Genomic DNA, 19305 nt, shown 5'->3' with positions numbered 1-19305 from the left:
TTCCCCCACCATTCCCCACCGCTTGCTAAACCCCACCACCACCGGTTCCCCACCATTTCCCACCGCTTGCTAAACCCCACCACCACCTGTTCCCCACCATTCCCCACCGCTTGCTAAACCCCACCACCATTCCCCACCGCTTTCTAAACCCATTTCGTTATTTCGGCGTCAATAACTCACCACTGTGAAGTGGTCTAAACGAAAACCACCAGAACTGATCAAAGACGGTAAACGTAGATACGTTATGACCGAACTGGAAACAACGTTACCATCTCTGAGATTTACGGAAAATCACTTTATCCACCGGTGGGAAAATCTGTGGTGGTTGTGGAGTCTCTTGATAAAGCAAGAACCATTAGAAGTTATCTTGGTGCATGTATGAAGTTCTTTCATGCAATGGACTTGTAATGGACTTGGATCCAGGTCAAAATTCTGCGAGTCTGGACAATGATTTTGTTTGTTTGGGAAATTTCAAATTCATCCCAAACTCGTGTGAAGAGGATCTCTGCTGCACTTAAGGGGTACGTAAATTATCACTTCCACTTAAGATAAAATTAATGTTAAATGCTCTTAAGTGTTTTATAAGCTATATTGGAATTGGAATTGTTTTAACTTTAGTTGTTTTGCTTAATTCATTTATATTGTGCACAGGGTCAACAATCTTATCTTTGCATTTGATCCTAGCCCTGAGGTGAGACTATTGCTTGGCAGATTATCCATATTTTAAGAAAAAGCATAATCTCTGCAGGAAGATATCCTTCTCGCTAGAGTGTTTCAATGAAATTACTGAACAATCCATTAAAGCTGCTTTGCAAGAACCTAGAGAGATTGACATGAATTTGGTAAATTCTTACCTTGCAAAGAGGTCATTGATTTTTATTTGGTTTAACATTTCCCGTTAGTACTGAGAAATTACCAAGTTGCAAATCCCCTAGAAGATTTGAATTCCCTGCTCTTTCTCTTCTATGTGATAGAGAATCAGAAATTAACTCATTTAGATCCAGGAATATTGGACACTGTACCCCAATTGCAGAGAACAAACAGGATCTACCATTTCGACCCTACTCACACATATTGATTCAAGGGAATTGAATAAGTTTTCAGTTGCTTCTGTTGAAGAGGCAAATGAGATTCAAAGCAGAATATACTCTGCTCAGTTTCAGGTCATTGGTATTACAAGATCAAAAATTTCTAAAATGTCTCCCACGCCTTATTCGACTTCAACTCTTCAGCAGGATGCAGCAAGAATATTGAATTTCTCTTCGAGTATCACAATGAAGGTTTCATGTGGAATTATGATTTAATTTGTTTACATGTTTAATTTTCTAGAATTACTTTATCATTAATCTGATTGAATTATTAATGCAGATTGCTCGGAAACTCTATGAGGGAGTTAAATTCCATAAGAATATCCGAGCCGGTCTGATAACGTGCTTCATAACTGACGGACTTCATGTAGGTTCACATACGTGGATGACATCTATATATATTTAGAGTGTATTTCTGTCAATGCAATAATTTGTTGTTGAAAACCGTTTCTATCTTGACACTTGGAGTTTGTTTACTAGATCTCTGAGAAGCTGTTTCGGATATTCGATCCGTTATCATTCAAAGGTGACGTGTGCTTCTTCATACTTCTTTTTAATTGCTCATGTTTGCAACAGGAACTTCAATACTACTGAATATACAATCAATTCATTCGTATGCATCGTACTATATGTTTTTGTTTATAAAGATGTTCATATATTTGTTGCATAAAATTAATATTGCATTTACTTTCTTATACATATGTTCATATATGTGTGTATAGTTTTGTTCTATCTATTTTTAATACGTTAGTTTTACTTCTTTTCCCTATCAATTATTTATTTTTTTTAAATTTGAATTCTTATTTCTGGTTAAACAATTTAATTTTTCTTCCATGAGCTTAAATTTACTGGGTGCAGGTACGGACAAAATTTGTTGCACAAAGTCCACCGGAGAACGTTATAAAGGTGAAAATGCACTAGAATCCCATGAAGCCATCAGACCTACTGACATACGCAATTACCATGTATGTAATAAGTTATGCGTTTTTTTTTTTTTTTTAATAAATGTTTTAGTTCAATGATAACTAAGTGCCATAGCTAACAGCATTGCTTCTTAATGACTTGTCAGCGATGCTGGCTGGGTGTTAGATAAAGAATCTTTGAAGCTATACACACTGATTTGGTTCAGAACAATCTCATGTCAGATGGAACCGCTATTCTTGAAAAGTTAGAATACAAAATATCCATCAAGAAAAAGTATAGTATGTTTTTTAACTAGTTTTTTTTTTTTTTGTAAAGGGTGTTATAAAATAAACCCATCTAAAATAAAGTCCTGTGTTAAGCAAGTTCCCTTTAAAATTCTAGGATTCCTTTCCAGTTATAAACACTAAAGAAATGCAACAACAGAACATGCCTCGAAATTTGGCCTCTTTGTGGAAAGCAAAACCTCTAAAATTAGTTAAGATCCAAAAAACCAAACAGTTTATTCCAAAAGGAAAGGAAGCAGTTGAATAATAATGCAAAAAGAGATCTGAAATTTTAGAGACAGACCCCCAACACTCATAAATTTATAAACAAGCTTATTTAATCATATCCCTTGATAAAGTGATTATAGCAAAACCAAATAATTTACATAAAGAAAAGAAAGTATGAAGTTCACCAAACTAATGATACTCAATAATATTCAACATGTGCGTTGTGTTATCATATCAGTAACACCTTAGTTTTTTATTCTTTAGCTTTTCATGTATCGTATTTTGGGTTATTCGATTTGAGGTGTGATGTTTATCTTTCTCTCACTCATCTTATGGGTTCAACTTCCTCTGTTGTATGGAACCTTGCTTTATAAAAGGAAAAAATGTTTCTTGGTAAATTCAATTTTTTTTTACCATATTTCCAGGTCTACTATTGTTAGATTGTGTCTGTCCTAAATAAAGATCTTTAACATAATATATGATCTTGAAATACAGCTTGTGTTCATTTAAAGTTCAAGTGCTTCGATCTGATATTATTATTCTTGACCAGCTATGTTCCTAATGTTTTTCTGGTTCCAGATACAAGTTGATATTGGAAATTCTGATCAGTCTATCCTGTTACGGTCTGCTAGCTCAAGGGTCGAGTTTCCTGGGTACCGGACAGTTTTACGGTACGGTTAGTTCTTGCAGATACGTTACTTTGTGACTTGATGCTATTAGCCTCGTGATAGTTTGTAATCATTCATATACCTGTTCATTGCGTTTACAAATAATGGGTTTTATTGTTATTAGACTTGAGCTTATTATTATTATTATGTTATTGTTGTTGAGATATTATAATTATGATTAATAGGATAATTTTATATCCTGATTTTATTTATTTAGTTTCCTTTCTCAGTTGATTCTTTCCCTAGTTCTTGGATTGATTAGGAGACCCATGTGTATATATATTTACATTCCCCTAATATAATATACACAGTAATTTTAATTCAAGCATTATTATGATATATGTTAATTTCCATCAGGTTAATTGTTGTTAATTTGTTATAACTTTATTATTTAACAATGGACTATGGTATATTTCAGTTTATTACCTGTTAGCTGCAACCGGGCAAATAACTATGATAAGTAGATTTCAAATTTAAAGCTTGTGGAGAAATAAATTTTGAAGTTTTGCCATATGTTTCAAAGTATATACATTAGCTATCTAAAATGATGTATTGACCTTGAGCGTTATATCAAATATTGAAGCTTAAAATGATTTGCCAAGATTTTCCGTGTTGTTTGCTATATTTATGCCGAAGTTACTCTAGAGTCTCCACATCCAATTTTATACTGAAGTGTAGAGACGCATTTGGTTCTATGTTGTGTTGTGCATTACTTGATAAAAGAGACTTGCAAGATTCAATGTAGTTTACATTGGATTCAATATGAATTCGATCCTTCTGATTAATCATGCGAGGCTGTGACACAATTTGTTTACGACCATTTTTTATGTTCCTGTAAGGACTAGTGCTTCAAAACGTACAAGCTCTAGTCCACAAATGGTTCTGTATCTTCATCAATTTAAGCTGAAGTAGAGAATACTCGCATGTCCCTTTAAAAGAGTAGGACAGTAAAACTGATTCCCGACTTATGTATGGTTCTTTTTCACTCCCAGGCATTGTCACCGAAGATGACAATATAGAGATAGTGACGATTCCAATCATGATCTAGCTTTTGCATTGAAGAGGACAATATAGAGATAGTGACAGGTCCAATCATGATCTAGATTTGACATGCTAAGTTCTGTGAAGGTAACATTTCTTGAAATTATTATTGTTTATGCTATTAAAATTATTTCACGCCTGCCAGTCCGTGCCTGTTAATTTATTGTCTACACTGCTTTATTGGATTCCTTATGTTGTTTGCCAATGCCATTGTTTTTTAAAAGGACAGTCTTGGCATATATACAGATAAGACAACAAGATACCTTGTAAAATGTAAATTGCAGTAGTTTCTTGTCTTCAACATATTTATTTTTTTATTTTTTTATTTTCTACTTGGGGAAAGCCAACTTTCTAAAAGCTTTGTCGTTAGGTGGAGGCTAGATAATGAAACTTTGCCTCTAACCTTCCTCATGCAATAGCCTTTGGATTTAAGTTTGTCTATCTAGAAGTCCTTTTACCTTGTGCAGAAATTAAGCTTTATTTGAAAGAACGGGCAGCAAATATTGAACTCTCATCACCTAGTCAATAGTTATAGGAGGACTTAATTGCATGTCAAGGATTAAAATCATTTATGGGGTAGAAAAATGTACATATCAACTGGAAATGGTCTTGCACCATTCCTAGATTAAAACTAAGAGTGTGCTATATGCACGACACCCTTTGGACACGCACGACAATATACAACACGCCATTTGCTTTGTTAAAACAAACATCATTTAAAGGTCAAAATGCCAAAAAGGAGTATGGTGAATACAACGCCAAATATTTAACAGCAACGGCCTAAGTATTGTATTTTCCCAGTACAAATGCCAAAGCATTATAGTAATAAAGAAATACCATCAGACAAGACAAAGCACACACTCATACTTGATTTGGAGATGCACCCCACAAGATATAGTAAGCGTTATCGTGCAAATAAGACGACAAATATGTCGTGCACTTTAATATTCCCCTAAAACTAATTCCTGCTTCCTTTCTTTGTTTTTTACACAATTACTCTTCATTTATGCTTCCGTATTATTAATGCAACAAATAACGCAACACCTTTCCCTTCATTGACTTTGACTTTTTATATAGAGAGAGGACGTGTTCATGTTGTTCAAATTGAGCGGGTCAACACCATTCCCAACCTCCACAACGTTACTCCGTAGCATCATTGGTAAGTCTTTTGTGTCCTCGTTATTCTTGGAGAGTATTATAGACCATGACTGCACTAATTTCAGCTGTTACTCTTTTGTATGTAGAATTGATGTTGATATTGGAATCAGTGTTGTTAAATATCTGTATACCGGCGCTATATCGCTATTCGCATCGGAATTCAGGTAGACGATACGAAACCTGATACATTTAGCAACTTAGATATTTCCAAAATATCGCGAGATTGCTCAAATCTGTATATCAGTCATGACATGCATATCAGAATTCTGCAACTTTAGCTTGTATCTTTAATGTATTTTTATGATAAAGCCCAATACTATATTTATTCTAAACTGGTGGTTGGTCAAATTGGTAGGCCCAATATAATAGTATAAAACCTAAAACTTATGATATCTTGTCTTAGTAGAATCAGAAGCAGAGTTTGAGGACATCGATTCAATTGAAGAAGTTGAAGGATATGCCTCTGCTATCTGAAAATGAGGATAAATGATTATTTGGGAAGAGTAGAATAATTAGATCTTTATTACTAGTTAGAAATTAGAACTACCAATTATTAGTTGTTTGAACTATTTAAATTTTGAGTTTAAGTCACTTTTAATTTTTTATGCTTCTTCATTAATGTATGCAATTATGCATTATCATGCTTATTAGCTGTTAAACTATTGTGATTTGAGTTTATATCAATCATTTTGAATTTCTGTTATGTAGTTTTATTTCCGCATTTAAATTCTGTTTACGTAGCTTTATCTTGTGTAGCATGATTTATTTATATATTATTGTTTATTTGAACCATTTTGCCTTCCTCTATTTTCCCGCTACACTATCTGCTATTTTAATATCGGGTTTTGGCGATCCAATATTTCCATAATCCGATATTAATAACACTGATTGGAATCCTACCAACGGCTATATATTATTAATAGATATGTATTGCATTTCAATTTCTTGATTGTAGTATAATTGTCTTAATTAATGAACAACACCCACTTCTTTTAATCGGAGCAGTACCTGATTCAGTTCAATGGGAACTTCATATTCTATTAATGCTTGCCTTTTGTTATGGATCTTCTTTCCTTCTAACAATGTACTTTATAGTTGCTTATAAAACATCACAAACTTGCATCTCAACCGAAGATAGAAAAATGTGCAGATTGAGATACTGTTAAAACATATTGATCATGTGGTTGGCTGTTAACTAGTGACAGTTCCTCAATCTTTATAACATATGCTGTCAGCTTGTGCACATACAGGCTACATTTAGAGTTTGTTACGATGAACTCGTTTCTCGACTTCCTGTTGAACTATATGTATGGCAACATATGCATATATGAGTTCTTTATCTGTAAATATCTGTGATTTATGATTTAAATACGATATCTGAAATAAATAGATCTATTGCTACATGTTGAGTTCAACATGCACCGGAGCTCTTCAAAAATATGCTTTGTGATGTCAAGGAGAATACATAGCTTTTGTTCTTTTGCTTGTCTGTTTGTTTCTATGTTAGGACTTCCTTATGATATTGCATGTCATAGGTTAATAAGCTTGACGAAATGGGATCGGAAGAGCGGCATCATATGCACAAACATACAAGGATTGCAGGTATTTGACTTGGAGACTGTCTAATGCATAACTATGCTGTGTCTTTTCTATCTTATATCACCTCAAGCTAACAATTAAGTTAAAAGTCAATGAAACAAGGAAGCAGCTATCAAAGATAATTATAGACGTTCTCATACTTGATTATCTGAAGAGTTTCCCTTACCCCTCATCCTTGGTCTCTATCATATCTCAAATGATGTGGACTCTCGACCCTAAGTGCCATCAAAAGCCAATGAAACAAGGAAGCAGCTGGGCAGTAAAAAAGTAGAATATGATGAAAGAACATGATAAAACAAGAAATAAGCCTGCTGGTGAAAAAGAACAATAAACCAGTAAAAAAAACATGATAACTGACTAACAGCTTAGTAATCTACAAGAAAATAAAGCCTTGTCGATAATTATATCTCTCTCACAACGGAAACTGTATATCATAGAACTTTGCTTATTGTCTTGTCCTTTTATATAATGTAAGAAGGCTATGGAACTTAAGCAGCAGTTGGTTAGAGCTACACGTTAGTTTGTATGTTAACCATAAGTTAGTGATTTGCTTAGTAAAATGCATTGATTCACTGCTTATAAGTTGAAGTTCCAGGCCAAACCGAGGCACCTGGACATAAGAGAAACCTCAGGATATATTACTAGATCCGACCAAACCCTATTCCCACTAGCTGAGTCGATATATGAATCATATACATTATGATGTCTTTTATGGATCAAAATAAAGCAACACAAAAACAATTATCAATAAACTCACTCATACTTTGTGACTTCCAATTTATCTTGTGAGTTGTTGTGACACAGTAATAGTTAATCTATTGAACGATATTTTCCAAGAGTTAAGAAACCGACTTTCTGTATCCTCCCTCCCAAAACTATATTTGAGTACCTTGTGAATTGTCTTGTTGCCACTGTTTCCCACTCTTTATTTCATCATGTTTACTGCATCCTGCACATAAATTTTAAGGCACCGCATGCGTTAATGTTTTAATATCAGTTTGATTATGAGTCTTCATTTGTTTGTTGTTTCAGGATGGAAACTACGTGAAAGTAAAAAACTGTTCTTACTCCCAAATTTCGTGCCGTGCGGTAAGCTTTGGCTTGTGGTTCTGAAATTATGTTTGTTGGGATGAAATACTAGTTCTATTGTTCTACTATGTTATTAATACGCTGCAAAGAAGACTTTAAGTGATGTTGGTCTTGCTTATAGTAGCTTGAACTTTTGGAGTCAAATGATTTATATCTTTCTCTCTGTAGTTTTTCCTTACTATGCATACTACAGACACACTAATTTCAAACTACAACACTTATACATATTCACAGATATATTCCTTTGAATTATGCTAATCATATTAAATGCAATTTATCTATATATGATTGTTTTGTGCTCCTTTACCATTGTCTCCAGTTATATATTTTTTCTTCCTTTTTCTTTGTCTGTCCATACATTTTAAAACAAATAAATAATTATGTATTCATTGATTGATCATTTTGTGGTAACATTTCTCCTGTTACCTTTATGTATCATGCGGAAATAATGTTATATGCTGTCTTTATTGGCCCATGAAAGAAATCCGAATCAAGCCAGCTTGAACCCTTGTCATCTGCTTCACTGTTTCCATATTGTTAGGAAATGAGATTAGAAAGCCTGGGTGAATTTGCATAATAACAACTTAAAATATTTATGCATTCCTCACTATTCTCATAGGGCAATAATCCATCTCTCTCATCAATGAGCCTTAATATTTAATTCCCTACAAATCTCTTCCGCTCATGAGATGCACGTATTATGAATTAAATTGGCGAGTCCTTTTGGTTTCATATTGTAATTGACGAGTCCTTTTCAGATATCTTAGAAATGAGATTTCTTGTAACTTATGAGTTTATGTCGTTTTGGTCATATTTAGGTGTCTGCTTTTTATCACATCATTTTCAGAGGTTACAGACTACAGTTCCACTGCTGCCATGGAGTTTGAGGTATATATTACAATCGTGTATTTAGATCACATTTCTTTTAATATGCAAAAACATTCTTGGAATAGTATTTATATTCCTTACATATTTGGCAAAATATTCTCAGGTATCATTGGTTCCCAGAAATCTATTTTACTCATGGACTCCACGACGAATATGTTTTCACACTTTCCCTTTTTTCATTCCCGTTAAGGGTGGGAATTTGTATTGTCGTGGCAATAACATTTTAGAACTCAACAAACTTTAACTTTCTACTTTCACATCATATTTCTCAACCAATATAAATTTAAAAATATTCTTAGGAATATTATATATTAGCAAACATATATAAATTTTACTTCGAGTTAGTTGTGAATCTTTCTAAAGCTGTATGTTTGTGCTACTATTGCAGTGGTAATGTGGCACCCAAGATTGTTTACTTCCATTTTGTATTTTAAATTTTTAATTGAGTCCTTGCCTACCATTTCTATAATGAAAATGTATCTCATATTTATTCAGCTTGATAATGTTTCTGCTGGAACCACCAATTGGAAAAGCCTTGTTCGTGATTATTCGACACGGTTTAAAACATGTTGTGAGCGTACTTCTAATGTCATATTCGCCAGGTGTGTGTGGTTCTCTCTTTTTGCTCAATGCTTTGCCATTTTGGGGTCTCAAATTATGTTTTCTTGGTATGCTTTCTTTTAATGTTGTCTATCCACCTTGTATGTTTGCATATGCTTGTTAATATGACTATGATAGACTGGAAGCAAAATGCGCTCTGCATGTTTTTTATCTTATCTACTAATGAATGATTTTATACTTACAGGTTGAAGAGATGTTACAAACAAATTTGCGGATTATTTATTTGGTTCACTCCCAGACCAGAGTCGGTTGTGTCCAAGGTAAATTATGCCACGTTGTGGTTGGAAATAGTTAAATATAATATCATCATGCGTGCCACACCCTCATTATGCTATGTTATGCTGCAGTACTTTGTGGTAAAAGAGATGATCACATGATAAGTGTGCATACTCTACTGTGGAATGTTAAAGTTTAAGAATTTAAATGCTTATTGGTTATGAAACTTGGTTGACATTCCGTAATCCGTTACTGTTGGTATTGTTGACCCTGAGGAATATATTATATGAATTCATTTTATAATGTTCTAGGGTAAAATTTGTGTAGGATGATTGTTAATTGAATTCATTATATTGGTGCCTGGATTGTTTCTCAGATATTCTCCTGATAAATTCTTATTGACTTGTTTTAGTTGTATGGAAGGCACACTGACATTAAAGTACGTAGACTTAGTGCTGCTGGCTACTGTATAGGCTGTGATCAACATCCTAGGTGCACGTAAGTGTTATGCTAAATTTTTGGTTTATAAGTTCTAAGTTATAGCTTAACTGTTGTGTGATTTCACACAATGGTGAACTTGTATGCCACTATACACATTTTGAAGAATGGCGGTTATTATGTTCTCTTATCAATGCAAATAAATAATGAGGTTTGACGTGCAAATAACTATTGACTTTAAATAGTCAAAGCGTCTAGTTGCACGAGCTTTTGATAATCTTACATTTCATATATGCTTACTTCTACTTAAATGAAAAGCTCGTAGAAGCAAGAATATATGAAATGTTAGATTATCAAAACATTAATTCTAGATTTTAGAGGTGTGAAAATTGGAATGCCAAACCATACCATAAATCAAACCTTCAACTATCCGTGGGTCTATCATACAAAATGACATGCAATGTTGTCAAACACGAGATCCTATGAAGCATCGGGAGGGGCTGAAGGACTGTAACTTAGAGGATTGTAATGTGTTCGTATGATCCTACCTAAAATCCGTTCAGATTCACGGAAAACAGAGTTTCTTCTTGCAGTCGCTACGATAGCAAAATCTGGACAAAAAACAGCATAGCAGAACATTTTAATGACTAACACAACAGACCGAAACAAATTTACAAACTGCAAACAAAAAATACCAACAAAACAGAAAGTACAAACTGATCAATACTCTAATAGGTAATACCTTTCATGAAAAATATAATAGAATTTCAGCCTGTGGTTTGGGTTATATTGAGATGGGTGAAGACCTCTGGAGTCCTTGGTGTAAATTGGATTGAGAATTGTCCAACAGAAGTAGAGACCAATAAAGCTATAGGCCAAACCAAGCAATGTTAAAGGTAGATTTAGAATTTCCCAATTGAAGTAGAGGCCGATAAAACTACATGCCAAGCCAAGCTATTAAAAGAGCTTAGTTTTGAATGGTTTGCCATTAGACACGGTTCACAAAATACATAATAGTCTCTTTTGAATCATATAGCGGATCTCTGGGAAAATCCTTTCTTGTTACTGCTATATGCTCTTATGAGAGCAGCCTCATTTATTGTAAGCATCATATTAATTGTACATGGTACTTTTGAACTGGTTTTTTTTATGCTAATGCTTTGATTAGTATTTTTGTGATTCAAAGAATGCATTTAGTATATTCCATTACTTCTAAAACTTTATAGCCATTAGACATTTTATGTATGTAATAGTTTAACTCTCAGGGTCATATATAAATATTGAGGCTGCTATTTTTCTTGTCCTCATAACAGCAGTTTTGCCTTGTGAAACACATCATTGTTGAAATTACAAATTTATGAGTGTACTTGTGATTTCTAAAAACAGGTACACTGGGAAAACATTATATAGTGACGAGGAGGAGGAAGATACACCTCAGCCAAACACTATAAGAGAGGAACCAAAGGTTGCTTAACCTTGGCTCGATTTTATGTTTTTATGGACTGGCATAATTTGACTTGTTTGAAATGCTAAATGGCTGCCTATTCTGTTAGATATCTTGGCACAAATGTTCTGTTCATAAGAATTATTTTTTCTGTTATAAAATTCATAAGATATTGTAGTTTCATTTTTGTTATTTATCAAGATTTACTTTCTTTCTGTCTGGCAACCACATGCTAAATAAGAATTTAAGTAAAAGCATTAGTGGTAAGAAAAAAAAATATACAATATTGCTCTTTGTTAACTTATGTCTTTGGTTTGGAGCATATTCTTGGATGAAAATAGGCATAGAAACAGTTCAAGCAAAGCCTCGAGTCAAATGAAACCAGGCCTACTTAATACTGGCATGTGGGGCCGGGATTAGGATTTAACCTGGGTATAGTGTCACCATATTTTGTTCGGGTATAGTGTCACCATATTTTGTTCGGGTCTGCCTAGAATGACATGGTTTGAATTTATGAACCAAACTGAGTAGAAGATGGCAGCAGGCCATAAGTAAATGAGGTTTGTTTGAGGGTTTCACTGGATGAAGATAGTGAGAGAGGCTGGGTTAAGTGCTATGGATCAACTTTTATTAGACATTTATGGCGTGTTTTGCCCATTTTAAGTGACGGAAAAGCATCACACGTGTGTTTTATCCAATTTAACTGCTGATTTTGTTTCCTCTTTACAATTTTGCAGAGCATGACAAATTCGTTGGCAAGTATTGCACGAATGAATGTAAATTTACACTCCTTTCCGATCCATGAAAATACTGTCACTTTGAGCTGCCCATCATCCGGCCCAAGTAAAAAATGCTATGTCTATCTTGTGCCTGTTGTACATACCAAAGAGGTATTTGGTTTTATTTTTTATTTTTACTGCAAATAGAAAATCAAAATCAACTTACATTTTATTAATTTTATGCAGAAGTCAAGAAGAGACGTGGAAACTGCATTGTATCATTTGCGACCTCAGTCGGTGTTCCTTGAATGTTATTTGGAACCCAAATTTTATTCATACTTCCATGTAATTGTTTTAATTATTAATATTTTTATTTAACTTTAACAAATATATAACAGAATTTAAGTTGTTTTATGTAATTATTAATATAGGAGGGCTGTGAACAAGGTATGCCTTTAAGATTGCGAAAGCATTGGAGATGGAAATCATTTTGGCGATATCTGCGACCGTGTAAGATTTATTTATTTATTTTTTTATAATTTTAGAAATGAAATTTATTTGTTATGATTTATTTTTTAAACCTTTTAATCGTATGACAGAGCTTGAAGACATGTGAAGATAGAAAGTTAGATGAACTACGTCTGAGATACGGATTTGAAAAAGACAATGTAAATTTCTCTACTTTGTTCTTGTTAAAATATAGAAAGTGATAGAAACTGAGAATATCTCAGGGAATGAATTTCTAATTTAGCATTTTATTCTCTATTGTTACAACGAGTTTTAGTATAACACAACAACTCTAACTACCTAAATTCTCAACTCTAATGTTTTTCTTTGTAGGATATGGAGTTGAGAGATATGGCTCATGATATGGCTTTTTACGACGTCCGAGACTTGTAAGTTTAGTGTTTAAAATTAATTTTTATAATAAGATAAATTGATACTGTATAAATATTTGATAATTGGTTTGTTGTTGTTAAGAATTATGATAACAAGGCTCTGGGACCATGCTAAAACTCGGAGTTCCATTGTAGCGATTGTTGGAGAGGATCATATATATGGCATGCGCCATTATTGGAGATTGATGGTAATGTTGAAGTCTGATGGAAACTTGTCTAAATTATTTTATACAATAGCTCTTCCTCCTAGGAAGTCTTTACAATTGTAGGCATATTACTAACATGCTTTTTTTATTCTTTTAATTTTACTAGGAACTCGGTTCCTCAAGAGTACTTAAAGAGGCTGCGAAATATGAAGAATACATAAGACAACATCAGCCGCCTACTCAGTTGAACCATTTTTAACAAGAGCTTCATATGAAGAATACATTAGACAACATGCTTTGACTGCACAATGAAATGGTATTTTTTCTTTTTGGTAACAATGAAATGGTATTTCTTGAAGTACAAAGTTTACAAGCGTGAACTACGAAATTTATATAGATAAATAACATCTATACTTACTGAGTTTCAAGTAAATCTAAACAAACAAAGGGTTTATAGAGAGATTGGATCAAAATGATTGCTCTTTCTTCAAATCTACTTTTTGATTTTCCATTTATGGGCTGTGCGAGGCGCAGTTTTAATGACTTCATAATAATTCGATTCAAGCTTTCCTTTATTCCAAGCTTTGACAAATTCTGCAAGCAACTCACGTAAAACACATTCTTCTCTTCTTTAAGCCAGGTAGCAAACTCAATATTCTTAGCAAAATAGTCATCACCGGACAATTCTTGAAAATCCTACATTTGAAATAAAGATAAGCCATAAATACCAACAAACCACTTAGATAAATAACCTCAACAATCACAATTTCCGACTACTTCATATAAATAACAGGATAGTAACATGTCACAATCAACAAGAAATCACGTTCCTTTTTTAAGAGGTATAGTAGATATGCAGAATGGTCCTCATATGTTTGGATTTGCGGTGAGTTTGATAGAATCAAGGCATGACTGTGGTTTTCGCAAAAGCTATGCTTTGGAGCTTTAACAAAACCACGGCAACACCATGATTTGTTAAAGTTGTTGTGATTCCAAACATACATGGAGTCTTCAAAATACAGTCTATGAGATGCTAGCTCAATGGACGGAGTTCAAATCCCCTCAAGGATGGTTTGTAAAAATGACCATATCACCTTATTTAATAAAAATTTCCCACATCCACAATTTTTAAAAGAAGTCTTCAAAATAAGAAAAAACTTAGTGGTTTGTAAAGCATTGGTAAATCTGTGTACCATGAACAAAACTAAAAATTAATTTGAGGTACTACTAGAAAAACTTTTACTAACCAGCATAACAGAAAAGGAACATTACCAATATTCTTTGTTATGTTAATTTGTTTTGACTATGGTAGTACAAAATGATAAGATTTAGTGGTCCACTAAGCATGTTTTCACACATGTATAGGTCTTGTTATGCAATCTTGTTTGATCATATCACTACCTTCTTTCTTTCCTGTATGAAGAACAGCAGCTCTGTTTCTGCCGCGTCGGAAGGAAAGTTCCTTGACAGATGTTGCTCCGTCCAATTGTTTTATGTTATTTAAACACTGGTTTTCTCTTTTTAGCTTCTGGTGATGACAAGATATACATATTTTCTTGCATTATTAAGACCTCTTTGCATCGTCAACCATACTATTTCTGTAACTTAATAATCATATGACATCTCAACGATAAGAAAAGAGGAACATTTCTTAAATGAGTACAACTTATTCTTAAATTCTTTCAAAACCTTAGAATTGGGAAGAGAAGAGACCAAGCAACCGGGCACAGCAATAGATTTCAGGATCTCTTTTGTGAATTTGGGTACTCCCTGTTAATTAACGATCAAACCAAGTACAAATAAGACTCGTCAAGATCAAAGAAAATAGAACGAAAAGAAAATCATTAAGCAAGTAGTCACAAAACTTGTATGAAAACAGTACAGCAAAAGTTGCATTGCTACTTTCTTTTAAAATATCAATTACTGTTACTAACCTTCTTCAGATCTAAGGTTTTCAGAACTGGTGAGTTTTAAAGAAAGCCTATAATAACTTCAATACTAGTAACTAGGCCAAGCTCCAAATGACTCAACACTGAAAATACAGGTAAATGGCCTAGTGGTAGACCCTGCATGAGCATGACATAAAGAAACGCTTAATTTTGTAAAAGTAAACTGAAGTGTGCAACTGTTAATCAAGATAACCAAACATACACAGTTCCATGTAGTAGAAAAAAATAATATAAAAGGGTAAAAGGAATTGCTGGAAAAGGAGAAGGGTAAAAGGAATGCGTCAAACCTCTGATTCTACTTTGCTAACTTCTAAAAAATGTGATTTTTACAGAATCACAAGCAGGAAGATGAATTTTATGTGACAGACCATAACCACAGTAATTAAATTCTTTAAGATTCAAAGCATTGAATTTGATTGATTGGGCACATGGATCGTGCGTTTTCACCTTAAAGAAATCAGTGTCTTGTCCTATGGAAACAGTTTCAAGTAGGGAGGCTTGTACAATAACATATTTTCCATTCGACTAATGGCAGTTACTGATCTCAAACTTTTTACAAGCGGTAAATTAAGGTTCATAGAGTCACTAGAGGGATCAATGTCAAAAAAGACTCCATACAAGTTGAGAAATTTTAGCTGTTGAAAATGAAGAGAGGTAGAGGGAAATTTTATGGTAGAGTACACTTTAAGCCGCAACTCTAGTTCTTGCAATGAAGAAGAGCCGAAAAGATAATCAGATGTACTAGGAGAAAAGGGAGTTTATAAAAATATGAATGGATCCTAAGATTCTTGACTCTCCTATTATTCAAGATGGTAGAGATCCATGTATTTTGAAGTGATACACAACGTTTGCTATAGATCACAAAAGAAAAGTTTTCCAATCCAATGGTTGAAAAAATTAAAGAAGTGTTATCATCAGTAACCTTGTTCACAAAATTTACAAAGCATTCCTCTTTTTGCCTTTTAAAATTTTCATTTCAGTAGCTAAATTCCATTTCGCAATTTATGGGTTAGGACTGCGAAATGGAATTATAAAATGGAGAAGGAAAATGCACCTAAGATTGGCTTCTTGGTTCAACTGAAAAATATTGAGGCTATTTATCTAGTGTATCAAAGAAATTTCTTATTAGTGATCTTGGCATATACCAAAGGCACATCCCTGTAAAATCATCATGAGCTGCCTTTATGTTAGCAAGGCTCCAAGCTTGTTGGATTAGGAACTTGAAAATGACAGTGTGTGATTACTGTTCCTTGTTGTTTGTATCCGGCCTTTGTTAGTCTTTGAAACTAATCCCTTCTGTTGGCATTTCCCAGGTTTGAGGGACAGATCTCAGCAAAAAACATTGAAATCGGCATCATTGGTGCAGACAAAAAGTTCAGGTGCATATCTTTGTTCCCTAAAATATACTTTGGCTGACTTTCCTGTCATGTTTTTCCCCCTTTTCAGTATTTGTTTATTTGAACTTTGTATCATCTGGTTTCTTTTACCGATCAAATTGAGCTAAAAATTATGCTATGGGTTATCCAATCTGAATAATTAAAAGGTATAAATTTGAGGCATATGGGTTAGGACTGCGAAATGGAATTTAGCTACTGAAATGAATATTATGGTGTGTTTGTTATACATTTGCACCATGGTCAAAAAGCTTAGATCAAGTCCTCTCGGTGTTGTTTGTTTTTGTTATTAGTTTAGTTTTGAAATGTTTAAAAACCAACACCATGTCCAATTTTGTGGTTTTCACTTTCAATAATTGCTGTGAAGTTATAAATTCTTGGACCCCGTTGCCTGACAGTCTCTATTATGTTGTCACCAAGTACTCCTCCCTCCACTCGCACTAAACACCCTCCACTTTAAGTTTGTAACCATGTTGCATGCTCCATTCTCGTCTACGTGTGATATCCTCCATCGTTGTCAAATACCCCTCCATCTTGTATCTTGTCATCATGTTTTGAAATCAATGACATGTGTATATTATTTTTTCCTTTAAATTAGGGTCATGTTAACCAATGCACCGGTTAAAAGTGAAAATTTTAAGTTAAAAATAACATTTTTTAAGCTTTTAATGTAATGACAACACAACTTTCGATACAAAATACTCCCTCCGTCCCGATTTTTCAACTAATATACAAAGATAAATAACATCATATAAGATGTCATTAGATTCGTCTCGATGCGTATTTTCAAAATTTCAAATTTTCATAATTTTTTCCAATATACTACCTCCGGTCTTATTTATAAGAGAAATTTAGGTCAACAAAAGTGAATGTATTTGGACTGAATTTTTAACTAGATACATCAACTTTTGTTGACTCAAAATTCTCTTATAAATAGGACCGGAGGGAGTATTATTCAAGATATTTAAACTCAAAATTACGCATTGGTATGCGTAATTGGGTCAACTAAGTCACTTATTAAGGGACGGAGGGAGTACCACTCTATTTGATCCTTAACCAATGGCACTAGTTAACATTTCCCAATTAGGGTCACTAAAAATACTTTCAATGCAACCTATATTTTTAATGGAGGCTAATTAAAATCAGTAAAGATATTTACATTGTTCGACAAATTTGATCCCAAAAATATTAAGACTCTAATCTAAGTTTTTGTTTTACCAATGCAAATGGATAACTTCCCAATGCATTTTGTGAGTAGCAAGTTTCTTTTTCTTATTTTTGCTGGTGGGGTGGCATTGGGGCATAAAACGGTCGGTAAGCTCAAGTTTTTGTTTTGAATACCCGATTTGGTAACTTATTAGTTTGTTAATTATATTGCAGGATATTGACACCAGCTGAAATTGATGATTATTGTTGGTTTGCAAGTGTGAGTTATATGTCCCACATCGGATAAAATAGTAAAGGTTGAACACCTTATAAGTAAGAGGACCCATAAACTCATCGTCTTAAGGTTTTGGGTAAGAGTGTGGCGTCTCTCTTTGCTTGTGGATTGTTCTAGCCTCGATGTGGACAGTCAGCCGAGCTCTACTCGTGACCCAACAATTTTTAACCAAACAATTATCAAGAAAACTAATTTGACACCCAAAGATAAACAAAGAAAATTAGATATTAGCACAAAAGTCACACCAATAGAGATAAAGTTGTCAAAAAAATAGGTCAAAATTATTTATAGGGATTTATTTGATGAGTCATAATAATAGGGATTTATTTATTGTTTAACGTCGGGCAAAATTAAATTAGAGGTCTTTTATCTTATTTTATTTGTAATAGGTCATTATTTTTTTTTTCTTGTTTAAGTTCTTTATTATCTCTCATAAAAGCGCATGTATATAATTTTCTCATATTTTAAATATATTTGTTAAAAATAAATAAAAAAATCCATAAATAAGATGAACATGTCCATATTCTTCATCTTCTTCCTTTAAATCATCATCTTATTTATTTGAATCTTCATTATCTTCTATCAATAAAAAAAAAAACTATAAAAATATGACTTTTGCGGGTTTTGATTTTTGTTTTTAAAAGAAGTTTTGAGATAAATATAACATAGATTCATAATATTTGAAAAAAAAGGTCTTGTTATTGAGTGTTACGAGACACTCTTTAATGATTCTAACATAAGAAATTACTCCCTCCGGTCCTTATTATAAGAAAAAGTTGACTTTTTAGGTTCATAGAATAATTAATGTATCTTATTGTAAATATAGACTAGATATATCACTTATACAATGAACCAAAAAGTTAATTGTTTCTTATAATAAGGACCGGAGGAAGTATTATATAAAAAGTTAAATATTTTAATTGATTGTGAGACCAAAATAAAAACTTGAAATTATTTGAGGGACCATTGGATCAAATAAGCTAAAAGAAAAAGAAAAAGAAAAAATATTTAACCCTAAATTAACTTTGCTTTAACGCTATATCTGCAGCTCACTAGGGTTGTACTTGTATCCCGATTCCACAGAAACGGTAC

At 33.3% G+C, this 19305-nt stretch overlaps 1 long non-coding RNA gene and 1 pseudogene across 1 annotated transcript; one reads left to right on the top strand and one right to left on the bottom strand.

Annotated features, from left to right (window-relative positions):
- The first annotated feature begins 447 nt into the window (after positions 1–447).
- On the top strand, positions 448–11695 carry LOC120578378 (DNA topoisomerase 1-like; annotated as a pseudogene).
- Positions 11696–13808: 2113 nt separating this feature from the next.
- LOC120578223 (uncharacterized) lies at positions 13809–15927 on the bottom strand. The gene is made up of 3 exons (XR_005644158.1): positions 15364–15927; positions 14831–15199; positions 13809–14125 (listed from the first exon to the last, which is right to left on the bottom strand). It is a non-coding gene; the product is annotated as an uncharacterized lncRNA (long non-coding RNA).
- Positions 15928–19305: the final 3378 nt, after the last annotated feature.

The sequence above is a fragment of the Medicago truncatula genome, chromosome 2, assembly GCF_003473485.1.
Source record: "Medicago truncatula cultivar Jemalong A17 chromosome 2, MtrunA17r5.0-ANR, whole genome shotgun sequence".
NCBI classification, from domain to species: domain Eukaryota; kingdom Viridiplantae; phylum Streptophyta; class Magnoliopsida; order Fabales; family Fabaceae; genus Medicago; species Medicago truncatula.
This window is presented reverse-complemented; position numbering and strand designations above follow the sequence as displayed.